At 35.8% G+C, this 27220-nt stretch overlaps 1 long non-coding RNA gene and 1 other non-coding gene across 4 annotated transcripts in view; both read right to left on the bottom strand.

The window, feature by feature from the left end:
- The window catches only part of LOC145524472 (uncharacterized), a 517399-nt gene that overhangs the window by 192050 nt on the left and 298129 nt on the right, over positions 1 to 27220 (bottom strand). The window lies entirely within an intron of this gene.
- TRNAC-ACA (transfer RNA cysteine (anticodon ACA)) lies at positions 22810 to 22881 on the bottom strand. Its single transcript has one exon. It is a non-coding gene; the product is annotated as a tRNA-Cys (tRNA).

The following is a 27220-nucleotide window of genomic DNA, read 5'->3' as shown; positions in this document are numbered from 1 at the left end:
CCTCTCTGTCTCAATTCCATCTCTCCTTTTGTTCATATTTCAGGGTGATATTCCACCCTTCTGCTTCTGCATCTGTGGCTGGGGTGTTAATTGATGAGATAATTCTTGGATCAAATCCAAGAACGGCTTTAAAAAATTTAATGTATGTGGGTACCAAATAATGATCTTACACTGTGTATGACCCAGAGTACTCAACTGTGTCATGTTACTGAATTACCCTTAGGTAACCATTCCTGTGTCTGGGTGGCCACGGGTAGGGAAGGCAAAAGATGTCTCTGAGTATGTGGTAGGTGGAGGGAGTCAAGCGAAGAAAGAGAGGTGGTCTGTAGCATTGCACCCAACACATTTATAATTATAACTGACTATCACTTACATAACTTAATATCTCTGTGTGGAAGCTTTTTAATATTTTTATATGTATATATTTTACCACTCCTCAAACTACTAGAATTTCTACTAAAAGTCTAACATAGGTTTACTACCTGTGTGGCTTTTAAAACAAAAAGGATTGTAACATTTCCAGTGTTTTCCTGCAGTGTTCATTTAGAAAGGAATTTCATTTATAATTCATTATTACTTTGAATGGAGTGCACGCATAAGATGAACTCTTTAGGGGAAAACGCTGATACTGAAAAGTAGTTAATGTGATTGAAAGGCTTCTATAACAATAATTGAAGATTTCTCTACTTGCCAAATGGTTCTACAGGTCCAAGGGATTAGGGGAGATTTGAAGAAAGAATGAAAAATATATTTTTTTAGATTAAAACTGTATATAGAATTCTCAAAATGTAGAGCCTTAAAATTTTATTGACATGATACTAGAAATCACTGAGTCCAATCCTTTGCATTTGCATTTGAATATACTCTTGAACATAAAAACAAATGTGCAAGTATACCCAAGGAAACCTTTATGCCTACTACAGAGCTGGAACCCAAACTAAGGAATCTTGACTCATGCGTAATATACTTTAATTATTCATTAATTTAACAATCTAGTATTGAATGTTGACTCTGCAAAATATGGGCATAATAATGAGGAATGGGACGTAGTCGCTGTCTGAAAAAACCTTCTTCCCATGATAACGAAGTTCCAATCAGTTCAGTTCAGTTCAGTTCAGTCGCTCAGTCATGTCCAACTCTTTGCGACCTCATGAACTGCAGCACGCCAGGCCTCCCTGTCCATCACCAACTCCCGGAGTCTACCCAAACTCATGTCCATTGAGTCAGTGATGCCATCTAACCATCTCATCCTCTGTCGTCCCCTTCTCCTCCTGCCTTCAATCTTTCCCAGCATCAGGGTCTTTTCCAATGAGTCAGCTCTTCACATCAGGTGGCCAAAATATTGGAGTTTCAGTTTCAACATCAGTCCTTCCAATGAACATCCAGGACTGATTTCCTTTAGGATGGACTGGTTGGATCTCCTTGAAGTCCAAGGGACTCACAAGAGTCTTCTCCAACACCACAGTTCAAAACTTCTGTGCTCAGCTTTAGGATATATGTAAAAATAGTCAAATAACTGAAGGAGGAAAGAGGAGATTACAATACAATAAAACCAGTCTGGGTGTCCAGGGAAGGTTTTATACTGAAGGAGACACATGTTTGAGCAAAAACTTTAAAAGTATAAATAGCACATAGCTGGCACACAATTTCACATTTCTGTTGTTTACAGTGGGTTTAAGAGATTGATGAATGGATGGACTGGAGAAAGGATAGACTGGAGAAAGGAAAAGATAAATGAGGATCTTGCATGGCAAGACAAGGGGCTAGGCCTTTATTTTGTACCAATTTGGAGTCATTAATAGAGATATTTTTGAGCAGAAGAGGAAGACAGAGCAGTTGGGTGAGTTATTATTGAACCATTTTTGTTGGACAAGTTGTTTATTCATTTTATTTTGCTTTGATTTCCAGTTGGCCACAGATCCACGTGTGGTCATGCTGGACATCACTAGTACTCAGTTTATGCCACAAGCTAATCACCAAAAGAGTTAATGACACCCTAAGTGGTCCACAACCTAGTCAATGAGACAAATTCAATCATTACATGCTTGGAATTCAAAACATGTCAAAATGCTATAATATCCAAACATATTCACCTTACCACATCCAACACCTGCAATTTATCTCCTCCTCCTTCTAGGCACCATCTTACAGATGTAGATCTTTTATTTCACCCAAACGACTCATACAAGGTATTAAAAAGCATATGGCAGGATTTGCAGTATGTTTGGGGAGACAGAATAGTTTTACATCCTGGCAAAGCAAATAGCTTTGGATTGACTATTGGGGGATTAAGAGGTACAAACTATATGTTAAAATAAATAAGCTACAAGGATATATTATACAGCATTGGTAATATAGTCAGTATTTTATAATAGCTATACATGCAGTATAACCTTTAAAAATTGTGAATATGCTGTACACCTGAAACATATATAATATTGTACATCAACTGTACCTCAATAAAATATATATATATTTGCATGCATCTAAATTAACAAATCAAAAGAATATAAAGTTTAAAAGATGATATAATAGCTTCTAAATGCTTAACCTCAATTTCTATAGTACTTTTCTCATTACAGTCCATCAGCCATTTGAATAACACTGAGTCAGGGAGACTATTGTAATGGTCTGGTCTGATGATTATAAAGGCCTGAATTAGGATAATGAGGATGTCGATGATAAAGAGACTGGAGAAAGATTTGGAAGAAAAAATGAAATGGGGAAGACTTAGGAAAAGAGAAAGAAGCTGAGACTAAACATAAAAGCAAAACTATACTGCCACTTTTCTGGGACTAAATACATAAATGCATGGATATACATGAGGTCAATTACCCAACTTTAGATTTTACATAAAATATGTTTAATCAGCATCATCTCAGTTCTTTGTGAAACAATCTTATGCTCACATGGAGGTCTGAACTGAAGACACTTTTGATAGAAATGCTTGCTGATGCCTTTTAAGAGAGTGAAACTTCATGTGTCACAACCATGGATGCATTCATCTAATACTTCATGGCTCTAAAAAGATTTCTCTATATGCATAAAAATCTAAAAAGTTATGGTTTCTTCTCTTTGCACAAAAAAACAAACAGAGTTTTTAGAAGAATATTGCTCTATGAAGAAGCCAAGTTATCACTTAAATAGATGGAGAAGAGGAAGTAAACCATGCTACTATAGCTAAATGTTTAGTCACATAGACAGATGATGATTCTGATTAGAAGATATATGATTCAGAATATATGGGTAGAAAATTTGAATTTCCAGGAAATATTGTTTCCTGAGAATAGGAAAACTGCAAACTTTGTAGAAGAAAAATGCTTTAAGTGTTTTCTAATAAGTTATTTCTTAAAATGAGAAAGAAAGTAAATACTCTTTTCCAGACATATTACCGGAGACTTGAAAGGCAGATATTTTAGATTTGAGCATGCTGGGAAAAACAAAGATCAGCCAAAGTGTCAGGAAGATCCCTCACAGATATCCACGGATTGCCACTCGAGTCTGAGCTAGAATCTGAGGGAAGGAAACCAAACAAAACCTGTTTTGTTTTCTGTTCTGTCCCAAGTAATTAAAACAATGAAATACATCTTAGTTGTCTGAAGGGTCAATTTAGTGAAGTCCAGAATCTTGATTTTATCAGCACATCTATATATGCCTCTTGGGATTGTACTCAACTTCAACAACTTAAGATAGAGCTGTTTCAAATAAAAATGATCATTTACTAATTTAAAAGAAAAACTATCACATGAACAAGAATAATCAAGTCAACAATATCAGAATAGATGTCTTTGTGGTCAAGCTAAATGCTAAGCTAAATCATACACAGAAAGAACATTTTAAATTTGCAATGAGAAATATAACTTTCCTGGGAATTTGAGTGTTAATATATGTTTGACTAGCATATCATCTCTGTAAAAGTCAAATGGGAAATCAAAATTAATGGAAGTTTCCTCAATATACATGGAATCAAAGCAAAGAAATATACATGGAATCAAAACAAAAGAAACAGTGGCTCAGATGGTAAAGAATCTGCGTGCAATGCAGGAGACCCAGGTTTGACCCCTGGGTTGGGAAGATCTCCTGGAGAAGGGAATGGCAACCCACTTCAGTATTCTTGCCTGAAGAATCTCATAGATAGAGGAATCTGGTGGGCTACCGTCCATGGGATCGCAAAGAGTCGGACACCATTGAGGGACTAACACTTTCACTTTCACTTTCAGAGTAAAGTTTTAGTGAACCCTGATAAGACAGGCTGGTGTACGCATCCCATAACAGGATAGAATACTAACTATTGTCTACAGCCTCCTCTATTCTGCGTATGTGTTGACTTTGTAAAGTCCATTTGCAAAGATTCAGTTCTCTCCTGGACTTTCTGGCTTTAAGATCTAACATTTACCTGTATGCATCTCAATAACCTCAGATATGCAGATGACACCACCCATATGGCAGAAAGCGAAGCCTCTTTATGAAAGTGAAAGAGGAGAGTGAAAAAGTTGGCATAAAGCTCAACATTCAGAAAACTAAGATAATGGCATACAGTCCCATCACTTCATGGCAAATAGATGGGGAAACAGTGGAAACAGTGGCTGACTTTATTTTTCTGGGCTCCAAAATCACTGCAGATGGTGATTGCAGCAATGAAATTAAAAGACGCTTACTCCTTGGAAGGAAAGTTATGACCAACCTAGACAGCATATTAAAAAGCAGAGACATTACTTTGTCAACAAAGGTCCGTCTAGTCAAGGCTATGGTTTTTCCAGTGGTCACATATGGATGTGAGAGTTGGACGGTGAAGAAAGCTGAGTGCCGAAGAATTGATGCTTTTGAACTGTGGTGTTAGAGAAGACTCTTGAGAGTCCCTTGGACTGCAAGGAGATCCAACCAGTCCATCCTAAAGGACATGAGTCCTGGGTGTTCATTGGAAGGAGTGATGTTGAAGCTGAAACTCCAATACTTTGGCCACCTCATGCGAAGAGCTGACTCATTTGAAAAGACTCTGATGCTGGGAAAGATTGAGGGCAGGAGAAGGGGTCGACAGAGGATGAGATGGCTGGATGGCATCACTGACTTGATGGACATGGGTTTGGGTGGACTCAGGGAGTTGGTGATGGACAGGGAGGCCTGGGGTGCTGCAGTTCATGGGGTCACAAAGAGTCGGACACAACAGAGCGACTGAACTGAACTGATCTCTTTTTAATTAGCAGCTGAAAAAAACAGACTGCATTGGACCCTCCTTCAATGAACTTCTTCTTTCTTTAGATAAGTTTATATATTAAGTTATGTAACAGCAAAGTTTTGAAGGCAAAGAATTGCTCTATTTCTAAATTGATTTTTCACATAATATTCTGATCAGTTATCTGTTGGTTTTAAATTTTAACTCTCAAAACCAATCCCAATTACTCCCAACACCAAGGTTTGGGAGAATACTTCACTAGCAAAAGGAATTTATTATTTGTATGTGTGTGTGTATAAACACACACATACATATTCATATTTTAGTCAGTTCTTGGGTACCCATACAATATAGGTATTGCAAAGCCTAGTATGTAAAATCCCAAACAGTTGAAGTAACAGAGGTATTTGATAGTTAGATGGAGTCAAAAACTTCTGAACAATGGAGGAACATTTTTAAAAGTAAATATTCAACATGCAACTTGTCCTTATCAAGATGGTCCCTTTTACTAGCCTCAGAATTGGTGCACAGTGCAGAGTTCAGAGAGGAAAGGCTTTTGCACAGCATGCATTTGAGAGTGTCATAGTTCTTGCATGCATGAGCAGTGGAAAGTAATATCAACAGAAAAAGCAATGGAATTACAAAGATTTTATTTGACACATGCTTTACCTTGACTGTATAAAAAGTAACTGGTTGCTCTTCAGTTAATAAAAAATAAATAAAATGATGATGTCAACAAAGACTGAGGTGTAAAACATAATCACTGAATTGTGTAAAATAAAAATAAGAGAAAAAAGATCTAAGGAAGCAAGGTAGAACAATTTCTTTTGGCACAACCAAACTAAGGGATTCAACAAGGGAGAAAGATGATTGAATACACTGCGTTCTTTGTAAAACCGTGTTTATATTTATTGTAATAAACTTTACAAGGTTTATTCCACAGTATAAACTAAAAACTGTAATATCTCTCAAAATATTCAGAAATTCTATTCATAAAGTGAAGTTGCTTAGTCGTGTTCGACTCTTTGTGATCCCATGGACTGTAGCCTACCAGGCTCCTCCATCCATGGGATTTTCCAGGCAATTGTATTGCTACTATTGAATTTTAAGGCAACAGTACTGGAGTGGGTTGCCATTTCCTTCTCCAGGGGATCTTCCTGACCCAGGGATCGAACCTGGGTCTTCCGCATTGTAGACAGACACTTTACCGTCTGAGCCACCAGGGAAGTCCTGGAAGTCTTATTCATAAAGAGATTAAGACAAAAAATTTTGGCTATTTCCTTTCAAGAATTCAAAATATCAGCTGTCAATGAGATAAAATGATGAGATAAGGATTGCATAACTGACTGTGGGGCTGTTCCCTCTAATATTTAGTCCTTGATTCAGGCAGTGTATGGTTACACAGAGTATACCACCAGAAAGTCCTCACTATATTTTTAATCATACTTCATTTGTAGACAAAAGTTTAGAATCTTCTGAAGTGTTGTTGATTTAGAAAAATAGGCTATTTAATTAATTTTTGATTAAAAATATGCAGAAGCTATTGTAATAGAGTTTTAAAAATTGAAAATGCATAACAAAAAAGCTATACAGCAGCTATACTACTGCCTTTGAAGATGAAGGAAAGCATCAAACCAAGGAATGCAGGCAGCTTCTACAATCTGGAAAAGACAAAAGATAGGTTCTCTTCCAGAGTATCGTGAAGGAAAGATGCCCTCCAATGAACCTCATTTTAGATTTCTGACCTCCAGAACTGTAAGATAATAAATTCATGTTGTTTCAAGCCACAAATTTTGTGATGATTTGTTACAGCAATAATATAAAACTAATATAAACTGTAATTTTATTTGCAAATACTTTTAGCAGGTTGACACTTTTCTTTTACTATAGTTAATGTGCTTTTCTTCTGTGACACATTTTTTAAATTATGTACTTCAACATAGCACTGTTAACCTTTATATTCATGAGTTTTCAGTACTAGTTAGGAAAGTTTCTTCCCTACCCAGAATATAGGGGAATTCACCCATGATTTTATTTTCTAGTTACTTGTGTGGTTCTACTTCTTAAATTTGAATTTCTGATTCATGTCAAATTTACCATAATATATGGCATACAGAATAAATTCAATTTTGCCTTTCTATTCCAGCAACACTTATTTTAAGCTTTTTTTTTTTTTCCTTTTTCCTGGTTATTTGTATTGCTGCCTTTAGCATATTCTAAATTTACGTATGTAAATCTAATAAGACACTATCATTTCTTCAGATAAAAGACTGAACAAACAAATGGAAAGATGTTTTATGTTCCTGAATTAGAAGAATTAATACTGTTAAAATGTGCATACTACTTAAAGTGATTTAGGTTTCAATTCAATCCCCCCAAAAAATTCCAATGGCACTTCTCATAGGAAAAAATTCTAAAATTTGTAGGGAAATACAAAAGAGCTCAAACGGCCAAAGCAACTTTGAGAAAGAAGAACAAAGCTGAAAAGAATCACACTTCCTGATTTCAAACTATCCTACAAAGCTATAGTAATCAAAGTGGTATGGTGCTGTGATAAAAGAAGACACACAGATCAACGCAACATAATAGAGTCTAGAATTAAACCCACGCATATACTCTCAACAAGAGCACTAAGAATACACAACAGGAAAAAAACCTTTTCAATAAATGGTGTTGGGAAAACTGGACATTCACATGCAAAAAAACTTTAATTGGACCCTTATCATATGCTACACATTCAAATGGTCTTAGTATGGATTAGAGTCCTAGAAGAAAACACAAAAAAACTCTCCTTGACACTGGCCTTGACAATGATTTTTTGGATATGACACCAAAGGTAAAGGCAAAAAAAACCAATAACAAACAAATGGGACTACATCAAACTAAGAAAGTTTCTGTATAATAAAGGAAATAATCAATGAAAAGACAACCTATGAAATGGGAGAAAATATTTGCCAGCCATGTATCTGATCAACGATTAATGTCCAAAATATGTGAGGAACACATATAACTCAACAGCAAAAATGAAGGAAGGAAAAAAGGAGAGGAGGTAGGGAGAGAAGGGAAGGGAAAGGGCGAGAAGGGAGGCAAAAGATAAATATAAGCCCTATTAAAAATAGCCTTGTTAAAAAGTAGGAAAAGAATCTGAAAAGACATTTTTCCAAAGAAGACATACAAATGGCTGACAGGTATACGAAAAGGTGCTCCGTGCCACTAATTATTGGAGAAATGTACACCAAAATCACATGAGATATCTCTTCACACCTCTTAGGATGGCTGTTATCAAAAGGCAAGAAATACAAGTGTTGGTGAGGATGTGGAAAAAAGGGAACCCTTGTATACTATTGGTGGAAATGTAAATTGGTACAACCACTGTGGGAAATAGTACAAAAGTTCCCACCCAAATTAAAAACAGAATTAGCAAATGATGCAGGAATTCTACTTCAGGGTATATATCCAAAGGAAACGATAGCACTCTCTTAAAGTGATATCCACTCTCCCATGTTCATGCATCATTATTGACAATAGTCAAGCATTGGAAACTACTTGCTGCTTTGCACAACTCAATTTCAAAACCTAGATCAATCAGTATTTTCCAGAAATAGAAGAAGTAGAGAATATATTTAAAAAACCTGTCCATGTAAAAAAATTCTATAAAACATTAAAAGATCAAATAATTTAATGCTACTAAACAATTTAAGAGTAAAAGAAATATTTTCAAATTAATTTCATGAAACAAGTATTATAGTCATCAAAACCTGATAATGAAAAAAGAAATCTATGCCAATATCATTTATGTATATCAATGCAGAAAATCTTAAATGTTAATCTACAGAGTCTAACAGCACATGCATGGCAATTTACATCACTTATAATATTGCAAAGCAATTATCCTTCAATTAAAAATAAATTAAAATGTTAAAAAAATCTCCCGCTATAATTGTAGATTTTTATATTTGTATTTATTTTTTCAAATTTTACTTTGTTTTTATGTTATGATATTATGTGACTATAAATTAATACTTGCTATATCATCACTACTAAAAAAAAAAAGATAGTATATCACAGCCAAATAGGATTTTAAAGTTCAAAGGTGGCTCAGTATGGAAAAATAAAATTAATAATATGATCATCTCTATATATGAAGAAAGTAATATATTTCTTTATTCATTCATCTGTTAATGGACATTTTTGACATATCTGAAAAACATTAATTTATCTAGATTTTCAACCTGAGTTGTACAAAGCAATCTCTTATGATATGCTTACATTAAATCTTTTGATGATTATGTCTCCTGTGTGATTGCTAATTGTGTGTATTGGTTTTTCATTTTTTTGTTTCTATTTGGTTTTGTTAATGGTTTTCCTATTTTGTTATTTTTCTGCTTCTATTGGCTTTTCACTTTCTAATGTGTACATTTTTGTTTTCACCTTTATTAAATAAGTACTTGTACTTTTCTCTAGATTTTGAAGTGTTTAATTTATCCACTTCCTTTCATAATTTTTTATTGATACAATTATCTCAAGTAGTAACATTTTCACTGATTATTTTAGCTGTATTCTCCAAATTCTAATGTCCAATTTTTATCACCTTTATTTCTCATTTTGACTTTGGAACAGCTCTTTAAGAATGCATAGTGTGTTTTTCTTTCTATATATAAGTGGAGACATTTTTTATATCTTGTTATTAATTTCTAGATTTATTGTTGTTTACTGAAATGAAAACATACAACATAAGTTTTATTAGAGGGACTTGCTGAGGACTGTAGCCCAGAAGACAGCCTCTCAGATAGCTCTGAGAAACTGCTTGGAAGAGGTAGGGGGAAGAAGCCAGCATTTTTATGATTTCAGCTGGGGATATAAGTACTCAAGTGTACATCTCAGTAAAAGATTACTGCTAGCCATGAGGATCAGATATTTCAGTTAATGTTAATTATTTTAGTGTTTTTCTATGTATGGGAAGATGCAAGAATCTAGGTTCACCGCAATTCTTCCTAAAGTATAACTATCTAAAGGCCTATTTTCCCAAAGCACAGAGTGCCTCATTCCATCCTTTGCCCTGAATTCCTTTCAGGGTGTATTGTAGGTCAGAGAGGGCAGCAGCCAATGACATTCTTTGTAGAACTGGATGGCAAGTGATAGTCCTTATTTTACATTGTTCTACAGTCAGAAAAAGCTCTTTGTGTTATTTCTACTCTTTCAAATTTGTGGGAATAAGATGTATTCTCATTAATGGGTTCAGTATGTGTATTTATCAGAATTATCATACTGACTTTGGGATATAGGTCTTCAATAACTTTTTTTCTCTACTCCATCTACCTTTGAAGGAGTGACTTATGTTAAAATCTTTCTTTGTTAATGTATCTATCTCTCCAAATATCATCTGTTGTTTTCGCTTTACAAAATTTGTTAGGTTATTGTTTTATATATGTGTATATACCACACACACACACACATATATATACATATATAAATGTTAGGTATATAAGTATACCTATATACTTCCTCTTCATTTTGAATTGTGGCCAAGCATTAAAAAATGTCCTTTGCATCTTTTAATTCTATTTCTCATCTACACAATCAGTTATTAATTTCATGAGCTCTACTTTATTTCATTTAAATTTGCCTAGTGTATTACTTTCCTCTCAGTTTCTTTCTACTTGCTTTTTATATGTGTCTCTCACATAAGCATAGTATTAAATGCTGATTTTTGGACAATATAAGACCTCTTGTCTCTTAATAGATTTGTTAATCTGCATATATTTATCAACGTGATTGATATACTGGACTACATTCTGTCATATTCTATGTCATATTTGAATGTAAATGTCTTGATACATACAGTTATTTATCATGCAGTCTATTTTAGTTACTTCTGTTTCTTCTCTTTTTCTTAGTTCCTCTTATCCTCCTCCTCTTTCTCTTTCCCCTTCTTCTTTTCCTTCTCCTTCCCTTCCTCTTCTTCTTTCAAATACCCTCCTCTACAAAGCAGAAGAGAGAACTCATCTTGAGTTCAGGCCTCAAAATAGGATTTCTAATTTTAAAAAGTCAACAATTCTCTACTGTAATAGACCATATCTATACACGGTGCATAGACCACCAGACACAGCTGCTCTTACCATAGTCACTGAAATCTTGCTATTCAGTAAGCCTGTGTCCCTTGGCACTAGTCTTAGATCTAGTCAATTAAAGGACTGCTTATTTAATTCCCTGAACATATTCCTGCAGTATCACAAAGGCACCACTCTGGAATTTAGGAAACATGATTGATCTGTGGCTCACCTTTCCAGCTCCTTAAAACATTTCAAATTACCAGTCCTTTGTACTTCCAACTGCCTCTTTCAGCCTGAGGTAGAGCAATGTGCAGGGAAGTAGTTAGAATGACTTTTACAAAGGACTCCAGTGCTATTGCTGAGAGGGAAGGGAGGTGAACATTAAAGCAACAAAACCAAAACAGTGATTTGTTACCATTTCAAAATGCTGCTGGATTTGCCATCACTGTGGCAGTGCAGTTTCATGGGCAAACACCAAGCTTCTTTAAGAACAATCTTTGTGTCTGAACAGAAAACATTTTGTCTTTTCAGGCAGGAAACCTAACGCAAGACTTACCCAGAGATATATTTTCCATCATGTGGCCAGGACAATAAACATGGGGCTTTTGATCTGGGTGGCAATAGTGACAGAGCCAGAGTTCTAAAAGGAGAAAAATGGGAAACAAATCTGCCAGAGGTGAGTGTGTGTCCTCAGGTTATTTTTTCACATCTAGAGTTCACCAAGCAAAGCCAGAGAGATTTCAAATAAACATGTCTAAAGGAGTCATAAAAATCCTAACCAGTGTGATAGTTTAAATCCCAACGTCAAAACACAGAAATGCATGGCCTATATCACATGAAACTTCTTTGGCCCCAGGTTTATAAATTAAACTTCTTTCAAACTCCTGTTTTTACAAGCATAAATTTATAAATACCCTTTCTCCCTACTACCATCTTCCTATTATAAATAACAGCAAAATTATCCTCTGGTTCTGCAGGTAGAATAATTTTGTAATTAAAATGGAGACAAAATGTATGCTAAAAGCGAACCTTTAAAATCTTTATTAGGACACAATTGCATGCCATTGTCACTGTTTAAGTTTTCTTTTTATTTTAAACTGTTATCCTAGAAACCACTGAAATTCATTATTTTACACGTTCCTCCATTTACAAATCAAAATGCCAAAGAGAAGCTCTTTGGCAAAGAGAAGTTTATTTCAGCTCTGTTGGAAGAGATTGCTGTTATTAGGAAATGTGAGTGGGTTGAAGTGGGACTCCCTGTGGAGTTAACTTGGCAGAGCGGAGTTCCTGGCTCAACCTGATATTAAAAGTGAGTCATCAGTTTACCCACACAGCAGGGTCTTCACTTTGTACTTTTCAGTCTGAGCAACTCAGCAGCAGGTCCAAGGATTCAAAGTTAATTCCTATAATTAATAATCAAGTGAAAGAAACTCATCTCATTTATTTTGAGAATAATTTAATTATTCATAAATTCCTTACTTACTGACTGACACATAATAACACAAATAAAATCTCTATCAAGAAATTCAGTTTGTATATTCAGTGTGGTTTATGTATGCTAAAGGCTAAAGGCATCTCTGTCCGCATAAAAGTGATTTTTTTCCACCTTTACGTCCATTAAGGGACATTTGAAGGGCAAAAGTTTCAGGCACCTCTATCCTGTGTTTTAGAGGAAAAAAATTTTTAGAAGAAAAATTCAGTAATTGCTGTGTGCTCATAAAAAGATAAAAAATTAGAGCTATTATAATACTCTAGCTTTAATAAAAGAATACAAAAATGATTTAAGATTAATTCCTCATCTTAAGAACTAATAGATGAATGCAATTTAATTTTTCTTTCATTCCATGTGCTAAGAAATGCAAGGTTTTATTCTTACTCTAAACTCAGTAAATCTCTAGTATATTTTTCAAGGTAGCCTCAGAAAGGACATGAATATATTCTGCTCCAAATTAGAGAGTATCTGTTCAAGATGAAATGAAGTACATTATTTAAAAACTAATAGTGACAATTCTGTTAGAGGTTGGTGCAACATAAGTGGCTGGTAGAATAAGCAAAATTGAGCACTTAAAGTTCTGTTCATACATCATGTATACCTACAACCCTCACATCCATCCATCTATATATTTAATATCTGTTTGCTTAGAATTAGCAAAATCCTTCTTAAATGAGACCTCATCTACATCTCCAGCCTTGGCTCTCACTATCTGTATGATGAACCTCCAGCAGAAAGAATTTAATCCTGAGCAAGCATTCTCATGTTTTGCTTCTTTGCATACACTGATTTACCTTCCAGAAATACTTTCTCCCTCTTTTCTAATTGTTACACTGAAAAGTATCCTCTTTTCAAATCTTAAGTACCCACTAATTTGTTATTGTAGTATTTTCTATGCCAGAAACATTTACTGAGCATGGCCCTGCCCATCAGAACAAGACCCAGTTTCCCCCACAGTCAGTTTCTCCCATCAGGAAGCTTCCATAAGCCTCTTAACCTTATTCATCAGAGGGCAGACAGAATGAAAACCATAATCGTAGAAAACTAACCAAACTGATCACATGGATCACAGCCTTGTCTTACTCAATGAAACTATGAGCCATGCCCTGTAGGGCCACCCAAGACGGATGCGTCATGGTGGAGAGTTCTGATAAAACGTGGTCCACTGGAGAAGGGAATGGCAAACCACTCAGTATTCTTGCCTTCTCAACCCCATGAACAGTATGAAAAGGCAAAAAGATAGGACACTGAAAGATGCATTCCCAGGTAGGTAGGTGCCTGATATGCTACTGGAGAAGAGTAGAGAAATAACTCCAGAAAGAATGAAGAGACAGAGCCAAAAAGAAAACAAGCTCAGTTGTGGATTTGACTGGTGATGGAAGTAAAGTCCAATACTGTAAAGAACAATACTGCATAGGAACCTGGAATGTTAGGTTGATGAATCAAGGATAATTGGAAGTGGTCAAATAGGAGATGGCAAGAGTGAACATCAACATGTTAGCAATCAGTGAACTAAAAAGGACTGTATAGAGCTTCTGTATACAGTCCATTTAATTTAACTCAGATGACCATTATATCTACAACTGTGGGCAATAATCCCTTAGAAGAAATGGAGTAACCCTCACAGTCAACAAAGAGTCCAAAATGCAGTACTTGGATGCAATCTCAAAAATGACAGAATGATTTCTGTTCATTTCCAAGGCAAATCATTCAATATCATGGTAATCCAAGTCTGTGCCCCAACCACTAATGCCGAAGAAACTGAAGTTGAATGATTTTATGATGAACTACAAGACATTCTAGAAATAACACCAAAAAAAAGATTTCATTTTCATCATAGGGGACTGGAATGCAAAAGTAGGAAGTCAATAGTTACCTGAAGTAATTGGCAAGTTTGGCTTTGGGACAACAAAAGGAAGAACAAAGACTAACAGTTTTGCCAAGAGAACGCACTGGTCATAGGAAACACCCTCTCCCAAAAAACAAGATATGACTCTACACATGGACATCACCAGATGGTCAATACCGAAATCAGATTGATTATATTGTTCGCAGCCAAAGATAGAGAAGCTCTATACAGTCAGCAAAAACAAGACCAGGAGCTGACTGTGGCTCAGATCATGAACTCCTTATTGCCAAATTCAGACTTAAATTGAAGAAAGTGGGGAAAACTACTAGACCATTCAGATATGACCTAAATCAAATCCTTTATGATTATACAGTGGAAGTGAGAAATAGATTTAAGGGACTAGATCTGAGACAGAGTGCCTGATGAACTATGGACGGAGGTTCATGACATTTTACAGGAGACAGAGATCAAGACCATCTCCAAGAAAAAGAAATGCAAAAAGGCTAAATGGCTGTCTGAGGAGGCCTTACAAATAGCTGTGAAAAGAAGAGAAGTGAAAAGCAAAGAGGAAAAGGAAAGATATATCGATTTGAACGCAAAGATGGGCTCAATGAAGGACAGAAATGGTAGGGATCTAACAGTAACAGAAGATATTAAGAAGAGGTGGTAAGAATACACAGAAGAACTATACAAAAAACATCTTCATGACCCAGATAATCCCGACGGTGTGATCACTCACCTAGAGCCAGACATCCGGGAATCTGAAGTCAAGTGGGCCTTAGGAAGCATCACTACAAACAAAGCTAGTGGAGGTGATAGAATTACAGTTGAGCTATTTTAAATCCTAAAAGATGATGCTGTGAAAGTGCTGCACTTAACATTCCAGCAAATTTGGAAAACTCATCAGTGGCCACAGCACTGGAAAATGTCAGTTTCATTCCAATCCCAAAGAAAGGCAATGCTAAAGAACATTCCAACTACTGCACAATTGCATTCATCTCACACGCTAGCAAAGTGATGCTCAAAATTCTCCAATCCAGGCTTCAATAGCACGTAAACAAGAACTTTCAGATGTTCAAGCTGGATTTAGGAAAGGTAGAGGAACCAGAGATCAAATTTCCAACATCTGCTGGATCATAGAAAAAGCAAGAGAGTTCCAGAAAAACATCTCTTTCTGCTTTATTGACCATACCAAAGCCTTTAACTGTGTGGATCACAACAAACTGTGGAAAATTTTGAAACAGATGAGCATATCAGACCACCTGACCTGCCTACTGAGAAATGTGTATGCAAGTCAAGAAGCAATAGTTAGAACTGGACATGGAACAACAGACTGGTTGAAAATTCGGAAACTAGTATGTCAAGGCTGCATACTGTCACCCAGCTTATTTAACTTACATACACAGTACATCATTCCAAATGCTGGGCTGGATGAAGTACAAGCTGGAATCAAGATTGCAGGAAGAAATATCAGTAACTTCAGATATGCAGATGACATGACTCTTATGGCAGAAAGCGAAGGGGAATTGAAGAACCTCCTCATGAAAGTGAAAGAGGAGAGTGAAAAAGCTGGTTTAAAACTAAACATTCAAAAAACTGAGATCATGGCATCTGGTCCCATCACTTCATGGCAAATAGATGGGAAAACAATGGAAACAGTGACAGACTTTATTTTCTTGGGCTCCAAAATCATTGCAGATGGTGACTGCAGCCATGATATTAAAAGACGCTTGCTCCTTGGAAGGAAAGGTATGACCAACCTAGACAGCATATTAAAAAGCAGAAATATTACTTTGCCAACAAAGGTCCATTTAGTTAAAGCTATGGTTTTTTCCAGTAGTCATGTATGGATGTGAGAGCTGGACTATAAAGAAAGCTGAGCGCCGAAGGATTGATGCTTTTGAACTGTGGTGTTGGAGAAGACTCTTGAGAGTCCCTTGGACTGCAAGGAGATCCAACCAGTCAATCATAAAGGAAATCAGTCCTAAATATTCATTGGAAGAACTGATGCTGAAGCTGAAACTCCAATATGTTGGCCACCTGATGGGAAGAACTTACTCATTGGAAAAAGACCCTGATGCCGGGAAAGATTGAAGGTTGAAGAGAAGGGGACATCAGAGGCTGAAATGGCTGGATGGCATCACCTACCCAATTTACATGAGTTTGAGTTAGCTCCATGAGTTGATGATGGAAGGGAAGCCTGGAATGCTGCAGTCCATGGGGTCGCAAAGAGTCAGACATGACTGAGCGACTGAACTGAACTAAACTGATTTTATTACCTTTATTAAAGTATTACATCATGTTTACACTTAATGTAAAGAATAAACAATATGAAGAAAAATATTTTCTCATTAATAGTCACAATAAAAATGGTCTGGTTCATTCTGCAGACCTGGGTGTAATTGTACAACAGGGAGCATTTAATGGCTCAAGTGGATCAACGTGTCATTTAATTCTGACCCATAGAATAGAATATCATCCATATTTGGTAACTAGACTAACTCTATGGGAGCTCTGATAGAGATAGAACCATTTTTGTGGTTATATAAAAGTCCCAGGCCACCCCCTATCCCCAGTCCATCTGAATACTTAGTATTTTAACTAGACTTCTACTGAATCCTCTTATTGAATTGGACAGATTTTCAATTTATTTGTTTAAACTATCCTGGTAGATAATCATACATGCATAACATAATTTTATACATTTTTCAATACTTACCTACCTTTTTTATATACTACATTACTTATAAACTCTAGGGTACTTTTAAAACTAGGGGCAATATTAGATAGCCTAAGCTTTCAGAACATTAAAACATATGTAAATTTATATTTTTCCAGTAGCAATTTGTTTTATTATTATTATTAATTTTATTACATGTTACTTTCAGATGTTTTTAAAAATCTCTCTGAATCTAGATTGACTTAATTTTCTATCTTTTCTCCCATTTTTTTGCTTCATAGCCTAGTCTCTCTAAACAATGAGTAATTTTTATTTTGATTTACAGTTTATTAATTTTCTCCTTGATCTTTATTAAATTCTTCCATTTGCTCTAGTTTGTCCTGCTGTTTCCATTCTATCTTGAGTTAAATGTTTGTTTTTTTTTTAATTTAGAGAAAATTATTTGTGTTTTAGATTTTAACTCTGATGAGAATGTTCCAGTAGTTCCTGCTGGAGATATACTGTGTTATAAATGTCTTGATTTCCAAAATGTGACTCAACTAATAATTTGTCCACAAAATTATGGAGAATAATATTCTTTTTGGTTTGTTTCTGGTTTTCAATTTTCACATTTTCAAGTGACCAAGAGGTGTCTACTTGTCATGCATAGTTTCATTTTTACTTTAATTTTAATAATCTGATAATGAAATCTATAACAATCTCTGTCTATTTTGATGTATCATCTATGGCCTGAAATAAAATCAGACATAAAAAGATTCTCTATTCCTTGGAAAAAGGTAGACATTTTTTACAATGTATAACATACAGATGAATTTATAATACAAAATATATACACATATGTATAGTGTACATGTACACAGGCAATGTTATTTATTGTATTATATTGCCTGTACATTATATTACAACAGAAACACATACACTGTTGTCCCTCAGTATCCACAGTGGATTGGTCCCAGCACCTGCCATGGATACCAAAATCCATGGATGCTCAAGTCCCACAGTGTATCCTTCAAATGCACAGTTCAGCATGCAAGGATTAAGGAACCCCCAGAAACTTCAATTTGCAGTGGCTGTGTCTGCAGATTCAGAAACCTGTGAATACCGAGAACCAGTTGTATGTTTGCGGAAAAAAAAAATCGGTGTATGAGTGAACTGGTGCAGTTCAAAACTGTGTTGTTCAAGGGTCAACTGTGTGGTACAGTTAGGAGCAATACTCATTGCCACTTTTTGTTAAAAACAAGTGCTCTGGATTTAAACTGCCTGACTTTTGATCTCTATTTTGATTTTTACCAGTAGAATTACCTTGGATAAACTACATGATCTTAGTAAGCCTCAGTTATTGCTAGAGTTATCTGAGTAACAAGTAGATTAATTATATAAAGGTTTTCACTTACTGCCTGGTAAATAGAGCTTCCCAGGTGGCACTAGTGGTAAAGAACCCGCCTGTCAATGCAAGAGACATAAGAGACACAGGATCAATTCCCAGGGTCTGGAAGATACCCTGGAGGAGGGCATGACAACTCTCTCCAGGATTCTTGCCTGGAGAATCCCATGGATAGAGGAGCCTCACAGGTTACTCTGAGTCCATGGGGTCACAACGAGTCAGACATGACTGAGCAACTAACCACAAACACACACGCTTGATATATAAAAAAAGGTCAATACTTTGGCCACCTGATGCGAAGAGCCAACTCATTAGAAAAGACCCTGATGCTGGGAAAGACTGAAGGCAGGAGGAGAAGGGGACAACAGAGGATGAGATGGTTGGATGGCATCACCGACTCAATGGACATGGATTTGAGCAAGTTCTAGGAGATGGTGAAGGACACAGAAGCCTAGCAATCTGCAGTCCATGGGGTCGCAAAGAGTCATACACATCTGTACAACTGATCTGTCCAAGTTGAAGAGAGATGAGCTTGAATTCTAAGGTGACATTAAACATGCATTTTAAATTGTATTAAAAAACACCTTAAACCTGAAAGGCTAAAGGATTTAAACTCTGATATATTGAGGCTTTTACAATTATATGGCTCAAGTTTTAGAATATTTTCCCTTGAACAAATACATATGATATTTTAAAAATACATTAGGTGTAGAAAATGCCTAAAAATTGCTAAATGTTAATACACAGCTTGGTATACTAAGAATTTACATCAATTATAAACCTAAGGTTCAATGGACAAGTTAATATCCAGAACTTTATATAACTTGAAACTCTTTGCTTCAATAACAAAAGGAATTAGAAAACATATTCTGAATATTTTGACTTTTAGTTTTTACATCTTACATAGATATTCAACCAGCATCAAAATGTAAGAATTTTTATTATTTTTTTTTCTAGTTTAATTAAGCCACACCAGAACCTATGGGCAAAAAGTCAGATTTCTGATTGAATTTCTAGTCCCATGTGACAGTGTGTTTCAGGAAACAACACAGTACTCTATAGAGCTCCTGGCATGACTTCAGTAAAGGTCAAAGAAGTTAAGTGTTCCAGCAGTGAGCCCAACATTTAGTAGCCTTCAAAGGACTTCACTGGGGTTTATCTTGTACATTACAACACAGACTATCAAAGGCATTCCTTGAAAATGTTCTGCAGTGAATTCTGAGTACCTTTCCATGCTAGTCAATGCTAAACATTAGATTACTATACCCCATGAATTAAAAAGGGATAAATCCATTAATGCTAGCAAAATAACTCTTACTCTGTAGCTACACAACTTGAGTCCAAAAGAAAAGAACAAGAAGCTTATTTAATTCATTCTAACTTTGTTCTTTTTGAATTTATTTAACTTAATTTATCAAACTACAGTAGACTTACAGATAAATGCACTTATCACAAGTATATGACTTGATACATTTTTAACAAACTGTACACACCCATATAACATTTTCAAGAGCCCAAAGTTCTTATATGCTCCCTTCCTGTTTGGACTTACTACTCAAACAATATCCACTATATACAATTCTACCTAGACCAAATAGTTTTACATTATAATTTTTTTAATTTTATGTAAATAGAATCATATGGTATGTGGTCTTTGTGCCTCATTTGTTGCCTCACTTTGTGCCTCACTCTTATTTGTGAGATTCAGCATATTTTCCATGTGTGTGCACGCTCAGTCACTCGGTTGTTCCAACTCTTTGCAACTCTATAGACTGTACCCCACCAGGCTCCTCTGTCCATGGGATTTCCCAGACAAGAATACTGTAGTGGGTTGCCATTTCCTCCTCCAGGGGAATCTTCGTGACCCAAGGATTGAATATGTGTCTCCTGTATTGCAGGCAGATATCTTAATAGGATGCTAATCCCTTTGCTTTACTTTTTTAAAACTTAGATTTCCAGAACTATTTTCAAATGGCTCCCATAGGGATGAAGAGTGGACTAAGATATTCGGTCCAAACTTCACAATTTAACACATATTGCTTCTGTTTCTACAAGATGGCCCATTTTCTTGAAGTTGGGTTCAGCCACAAATTAACCTGGTTGAGGATGATTGTCACCAACAGTTTTAAGCTTCTGTATTTTCTTTATAAGGAGCTATTCTATGGTCCAGCGGTTAAGACTCCATACTTCCATTGCCAGGAGTGCAGGTTTGATCCCTGGTAGGGGAACCAACATCCCACATACTGTGAAGTATGGTCCAAAAAGAATGGTGGGTTCTTTTTCTATAAATAAATATTTGTCAGAGCTTTCTGGGATGTGACACCAATTTATCTAATATTTGGCCAAGACAGAAAAAACTGGCTTCTGATAACAAGGAGACTGAGACATTAAACTAGTTAGCCCTAAGCTAAGAAAATATGATGATGTCCCTCATAAGGCATCCTTCATAGTCTTAAAAAATCAAAGATGATACAAGGAGATGAAAAGATGTACTATTTCTTGGTTTGAAATGTACTATTTCTTGACAATCAATATTGTCAAAATCTACACTACCCAAGGAAATTACATATTCAACACGATGCCTATCAAGTTACCAATGGCATTTTTCACAGAACTAGAACAAAAACATTTTTAAAGACCCCAAATAGCCAAAGCAATCCTGAGAAAGGAAAAAGGAAATGGAGGTATCAGGCTCACTCACTTTAGACTACACTACAAACCAACAGTAGTCAAAACAGTATGGCACTGGCACAAAAAAATAGATATACAGATCAATAGAACAGGATAGAAAGACCAGAAATAAATCCATGCACCAATGGTCAACTAATGTATGACAAGTGAAGCAAGAATATACAATGGAGAAAAGACAGATTCTTCAATAACTGGTGCTAAGAAAACTAGACAGCTGCATGTAAAAGAATGAAATTAGAACATTCTCTAAGACCATATACAAAAATAAACTCAAAATGGATTAAATACTTAAATGTAAGTCTGGACACTATAAAACTCTTAGAGGAAAACCAAGCCAGAACACTCTGACATAAACCTCAGCCACATCTTTTTGGATCCACCTCTTAGGGTAACAAAAATAAAAACAAATGTAAACAAATGGGACCTAATCAAACTTAAAAGCCTTTGCACAGCTAAGGAAACCGTAAATGAAATGAAAAGACAACTCAGAATGGGAAAAAATATTTGCAAACAAAGTGACTGATAAGGGCTAATCTCCAAAATATACAAACAACAGATGCAGCTCTATGTCAAAAAAAAAAAAAAAAACCCAAACCAAAAAATGAGCAGAAGATCTAAATAGACATCTCCAAAGAAGACATACAAATGGCTAAAAATACATGAAAAGATGTTCAACATCACCAATCATCAGAAAAATGTAAATCAAAACTACAGTGAGGTATCATCTCACACAGGTCAGAATGGCCATCATCAAAAAGTCTACAAACAATAAATGTTGGAAAGGGTGTAGAGAAAAGGAAACATTTCTACACTGTTGCTGGAAATGTAAATTGGTACAACCATTATGGAGAACAGTATGGAGGTTCATTAAAAAACTAAAAATAAAACTATCATATGATCCTGCAATCCCACTGCTGGGCATATATCCAGAGAAAACCATAATTAGAAAAGATGCGTGCACCCCAATGTTCATTGCAGCACGGTTTACAACAGCCAAAATATGGAAGCAACCTAAATGTCCATCAACAGAGGAATGGATAAAGAAGATGCAATACATATATAAGATGGAATATTAGTCTTAATAAAGAACACAATAATGCCATCTGCAGCAACATGGATGGACTAAGAGATTATCATCTTAAGTGAAGTATATTGAAGAAAGATAATCATATGATATCAGTCACATGTGGAATCTAATTTTTTAAAAATGATATAAAGAAACTTATTAAAAAAAAAACTTATTTACAGAACTAAAGAAGACTCCCAGATTTCAAAAACAAACTTAGGGTTACCAAAGAGGAAACATGGGAGGAGGGATAAATTAGGAGCTTGGGATAACATACACACATGGAAAGCGAAAGCGAAGTAGCTCAGTCGTGTCCGACTCTTTGCGACCCCATGGACTGTAGCCTACCAGGTTCCTCCACCTATGGGATTTTCCAGGCAGGAATACTGGAGTGGGTTGCCATTTCCTTCTCCAGGAGATCTTCCCAACCCAGGGATTGAACCTGGGTCTCCCGCATTGTAGGCAGACGCTTTACCGCCTGAGCCACCAGGGAAGTCATACACACACTACTACATGTAAAATAGATAACCAACAAGGACCCACTGTGTAGCACATGGAACTCTACTCAATATTCTGTAATAACATATGGGAAAAGAGTCTAAAAAAGAGTGAATATATGTATATGTAAACTGAACCACTATGCTGTACACCTGAAACTAATACAACATTGTAAATCAACTATACTCTAATAACATTATCAAAAAAAAAAAAAAAAGAATCCTCATAGTCTTAAGTAAGTTAGATTTTGTTGAATTTTTTAAATTATTTATTGTGATCCTTAAATTCAATCCCTTAAAATGTGCTGGGGAGTGGCCTGATTGTATATCCTGCATTCTGGTTTCTATTTCCATTCCAGTGCTCCCATTTCAAAGTAGCTACTTAGAGCTCTGTTTCTATTCTCAACACCACACACACATTTCTCATATTCATACATATATTTCAGCTACTTGCTGCCTGTTCTAATTATGAAAGAAAACATGTACAACTCTTATCCTACTAGTTTCATCTACTGTGCCCTAAAACCTTATCTCCCTACCCACTAGCAATCCCACACACCCTCATTTATAAAATTACATATCACCCCTGCGTCACTTCCTCCATGAATCAAAGGAGAATATTTGGAATTTTTCACTTTAGGCAAAATGGTTTGGTTTCTGTTAGAGAAAAATTTCACACTTGGCCTAATTTTACGTATCAGCAGACCCTGATGCTAACTAACAATGATAACAATAATATTATTACTAATGACAAATTAGCTTTGGATTGAGTTTGCAAAATTTCCTGACAATAGCTATGGGAATAAGCAATTTGAATTTAATGATAGCTCTGTGGTCGTGCTGTGATGGGATTTGTTCAAGCTTATTTTTTGGAATTATCTAGACACACAGGTAAAAAATAAATCATATGAATAAAAACATCCTTGTATTATCAAAAATATTGATCAATAAAGTAAAAAATAAATTCAATTTTAAACAGGAAAAAGTAATTTTCAAACATTTTAAATCTAGTTTTTTCTTGCTACAGGTAAATATTTTAATATTCATTTAATTGCTTACAAGTTTCAAAGATACAACTGATATTCAGCTTACTTTGTTATGTATGTTCATAATACACTAGATCAATTAATAATAAACTGAAAGTCAAAATTCTAATTCATTTAAATTATTCTTGTCATACTAAAAAAGTTACTATGTCAGACTGGGCTATATGGAGTGTAAGACAGAATTTCAAATTGAAGGTCTTCTGTGTTAAGTATACTATTATTTTAAAGTGATTTCAAATTCAAATTAGAACAGATGACATTTATTTTCAGAAGCTGACAATTCCAAATCAGCTAAGTGAAAAACAGAAATATTCTCATCTATTTGAGAATAACTAGATTCTGAATGGTGGTGAATTTAATTGTGTCCTTCTCTTGTGACCCATGGACCATAGCCCACCAGGCTCCTCTGTCCATGGGATTTTCCAGGCAAGAATACTGGAGTGGTTTGCCATTTCCTGCTTCAGGGGATCTTCCTGACCCAGAGGGATTGAACCCGGGTCCTGGACTGCAGGCAGATTTTTGACCGACTGAGCTACCAGGGAAACTTCTGAATATTTCTGGTGTTTTCTGATCTAAACATACTCTTCCCCCTAAAAGAAAGCTGTGTGAGCTTAGGTGTGATTTGCTATTGTTTTGAGTCAGGAATGTACAGCTTCCAAAATTCCCAAGTGAAAGTGAAAAGTGAGTGTCTGTCACTCAGTAGTGTCCAGTTCTTTGCAACCCCATGGAATGTAGCCCGCTGGGCTCCTCTGTCTATGGAATTCTCCAGGCAAGAATACTGTAGTGGGTAGCTATTCCATTCTCCAGGGGAATCTTCCCAACCCAGGGATAGAACCCAACTTCCTGCATTGCACTTAGATTCTTTACCATCTGAGTCACCAAGGAAGCCATTTTTTTTTTTCAACCTACAGATATTGATGCATGATGCACACTGATTGGTCAGTATGTAGGGTCAGCATCCAACGTATTGGATTCAATAGCACAGGATCAAAAGGAAGCACCAGTATTTCCTGCTCTTCATCTTAAAGCTGATGAGAATTTAGAATACCTCTCGAATTCTGGCTACATTATTATAGTATACATTTATTATCAAAGTAAAGGCTGAATGATGGCTTAAAACTCAGACTGTTCTAATGAGACCACGAACAACTAGCTGCGTGAGAGTGCACAGATAATGTCCAATTGATCTTTGGAATCTAAAGTATCCATGAAATGTTGGACATCATGCCAAGAAGTGGTATATTGCCATTATAGAGACACTAAAGCAGAAATAGAAATCTTTGCTCTGGGAGGTGGGAAGGGGAAATGTATATCATCTCAAAACCCACTCTGCTTCAGGGAATGCCATAATCATTCCCACATGTAAGGTATATGCATGCAAAATAAAAATGCTAAAGCATGAAAGGGCTCTGGGTGAAGAAGTCCCAAGTGCTAGGTGGTTCCAGCAGAAGAGCTAAGAACCTGGAGATTCTGGGTGCTCTTTGAATTCTCTCTCAGAACAATTAAAAGTTTAAGTATCTACTTTCCCCTCACTCTCTCCAAACAAGCAAACGAGTTTTACTACGAAGGTTCCAATTGCTATCAGATGCTAGTAAGTGTTATGATAAATGTATGACAAGATAAATCCTTTCAATCATTTTAAAAACTTTAAAAATTAAATGCTTATTCATCATAATTTTTATTCATATCATTATACCACATTTTATCATAATTTTAGCTTATTCTATATGCTATGCCACTCAAGTTGACTGTTTTAACCCTGCTTTCTTTATGCTGTTCTTAGATGACCTGCTGGCAGAGGTCATGAGGGGAGATCCATTAGCTGCCTGTGTGGAAGATGGCTGATGCTCTGTCTGTATTAGGTTGGTGCAAAAGTAATTGTGGTTTTGCATTTGTTGAACTTTGCTGTTTGATATTGGAATACTTAATTAAATGTGGTTATGTTATACCTTATTTTAATGTGGATTTCTCACTTTATGTTTTTTTGCTAATGCATTATTACTTGCTGTTTATTTGATATTTATTTTAGACTATAGAAATGATGTTAGATAAAAAGCAAATTTGAGCGATTTTTAAATTAGAGTTCAAAATGGGTCATGGTACAGCAGAGACAACTTGCAACATCAACAACACATTTGGCCCATGAACTGTTAAAGAACATACAGTGCAGTGGTGACTCACAAAGTTTTACAAAGGAGTCTTTAAGATGAGGAGCATAGTGGCCAGTCATCGGAAGTTGACAACAGCCAACTGAGATGATCATTGAAGCTGATCTGCTTACAACTATATGAGAAGTTGTTGAAGAACTCAACATCAACAATTTTATAGTTGTTCAGAATTTGAAGCAAACTGGGAGGGTAAAAAAGCTTGATAAGTGGGTGCCTCATGAGCTGACCGCAAATCAAAAAAATCATCATTTTGAAGTGTCTTCTCTTATCATACGCAACAAAAAGGAATCATTTCTTGATTGGATTGTGACATGTGACAAAAAATAGATTTTTATCCAACAGTCAGAGATGACCAACTCAGTGGCTGCACCAAGAAGAAGCTCCAAAGCACTTTCCAAAGTCAAACTTGCACCAGAAAAGGTTATGTTCACTATTTGGTTGTCTACTGTCCATTTGATCCACTACAGCTTTCTGAATCCTGGCAAAACCATTACATCTGAGAAGCATGCTCAGCAAATCGATGAGATGCACTGAAAACTGTAAAGCCTGCAGCCAGAATTGGTCAAAAGAAAGAACCCAATTTTTCTCCAGGACAAGGCCCAACTGCACGTCACACAATCAATGCTTCAAAAGTTAAAAAAGATTGAGCTATGCAGTTTTGCCTCATCTGCCATATTCACCTGACCTCTCATGAACCAACTACCACTTCAAGCATCTCGACAACTTTTTGCAGGGCAAAAGCTTCCACAACCAGCAGGAGGCAGAAAATGCTTTCCAAGAGTTCATCGAATCCCGAGGCACGGACTTTTATGCTGCAGGAAGAAACAAACTTATTTATCGTTGGTAAAACTGTGTTGACTATAATGGTTCGTATTTTGATTAATGAAGATGTTTTAGTGCCTAGGTATAATGATTTAAAATTCAGAGTCCAAAACTGCAATTACTTTTGTACCAACCTAATAAGATACCTACCCTCACCTGACTGACTTCTTGACAGGGAAATATTAAAATCCACTGTTTTAATGCAGTTAAATACATTTTGAAATAATTTTCACTTGGAATGTTTATATGCTTCAGTTTTCTTTTAAAACTTAAGGTGAGCGTATTAGAAGCATAAATAC

Source organism: Giraffa tippelskirchi, chromosome 10 (genome assembly GCF_054371585.1).
Source record: "Giraffa tippelskirchi isolate mGirTip1 chromosome 10, T2T-mGirTip1v1.2.pri, whole genome shotgun sequence".
Lineage (NCBI taxonomy): Eukaryota > Metazoa > Chordata > Mammalia > Artiodactyla > Giraffidae > Giraffa > Giraffa tippelskirchi.
The sequence above is the reverse complement of the archived record's forward strand: the minus strand, read 5'-3'. Positions and strand labels throughout refer to the sequence as shown.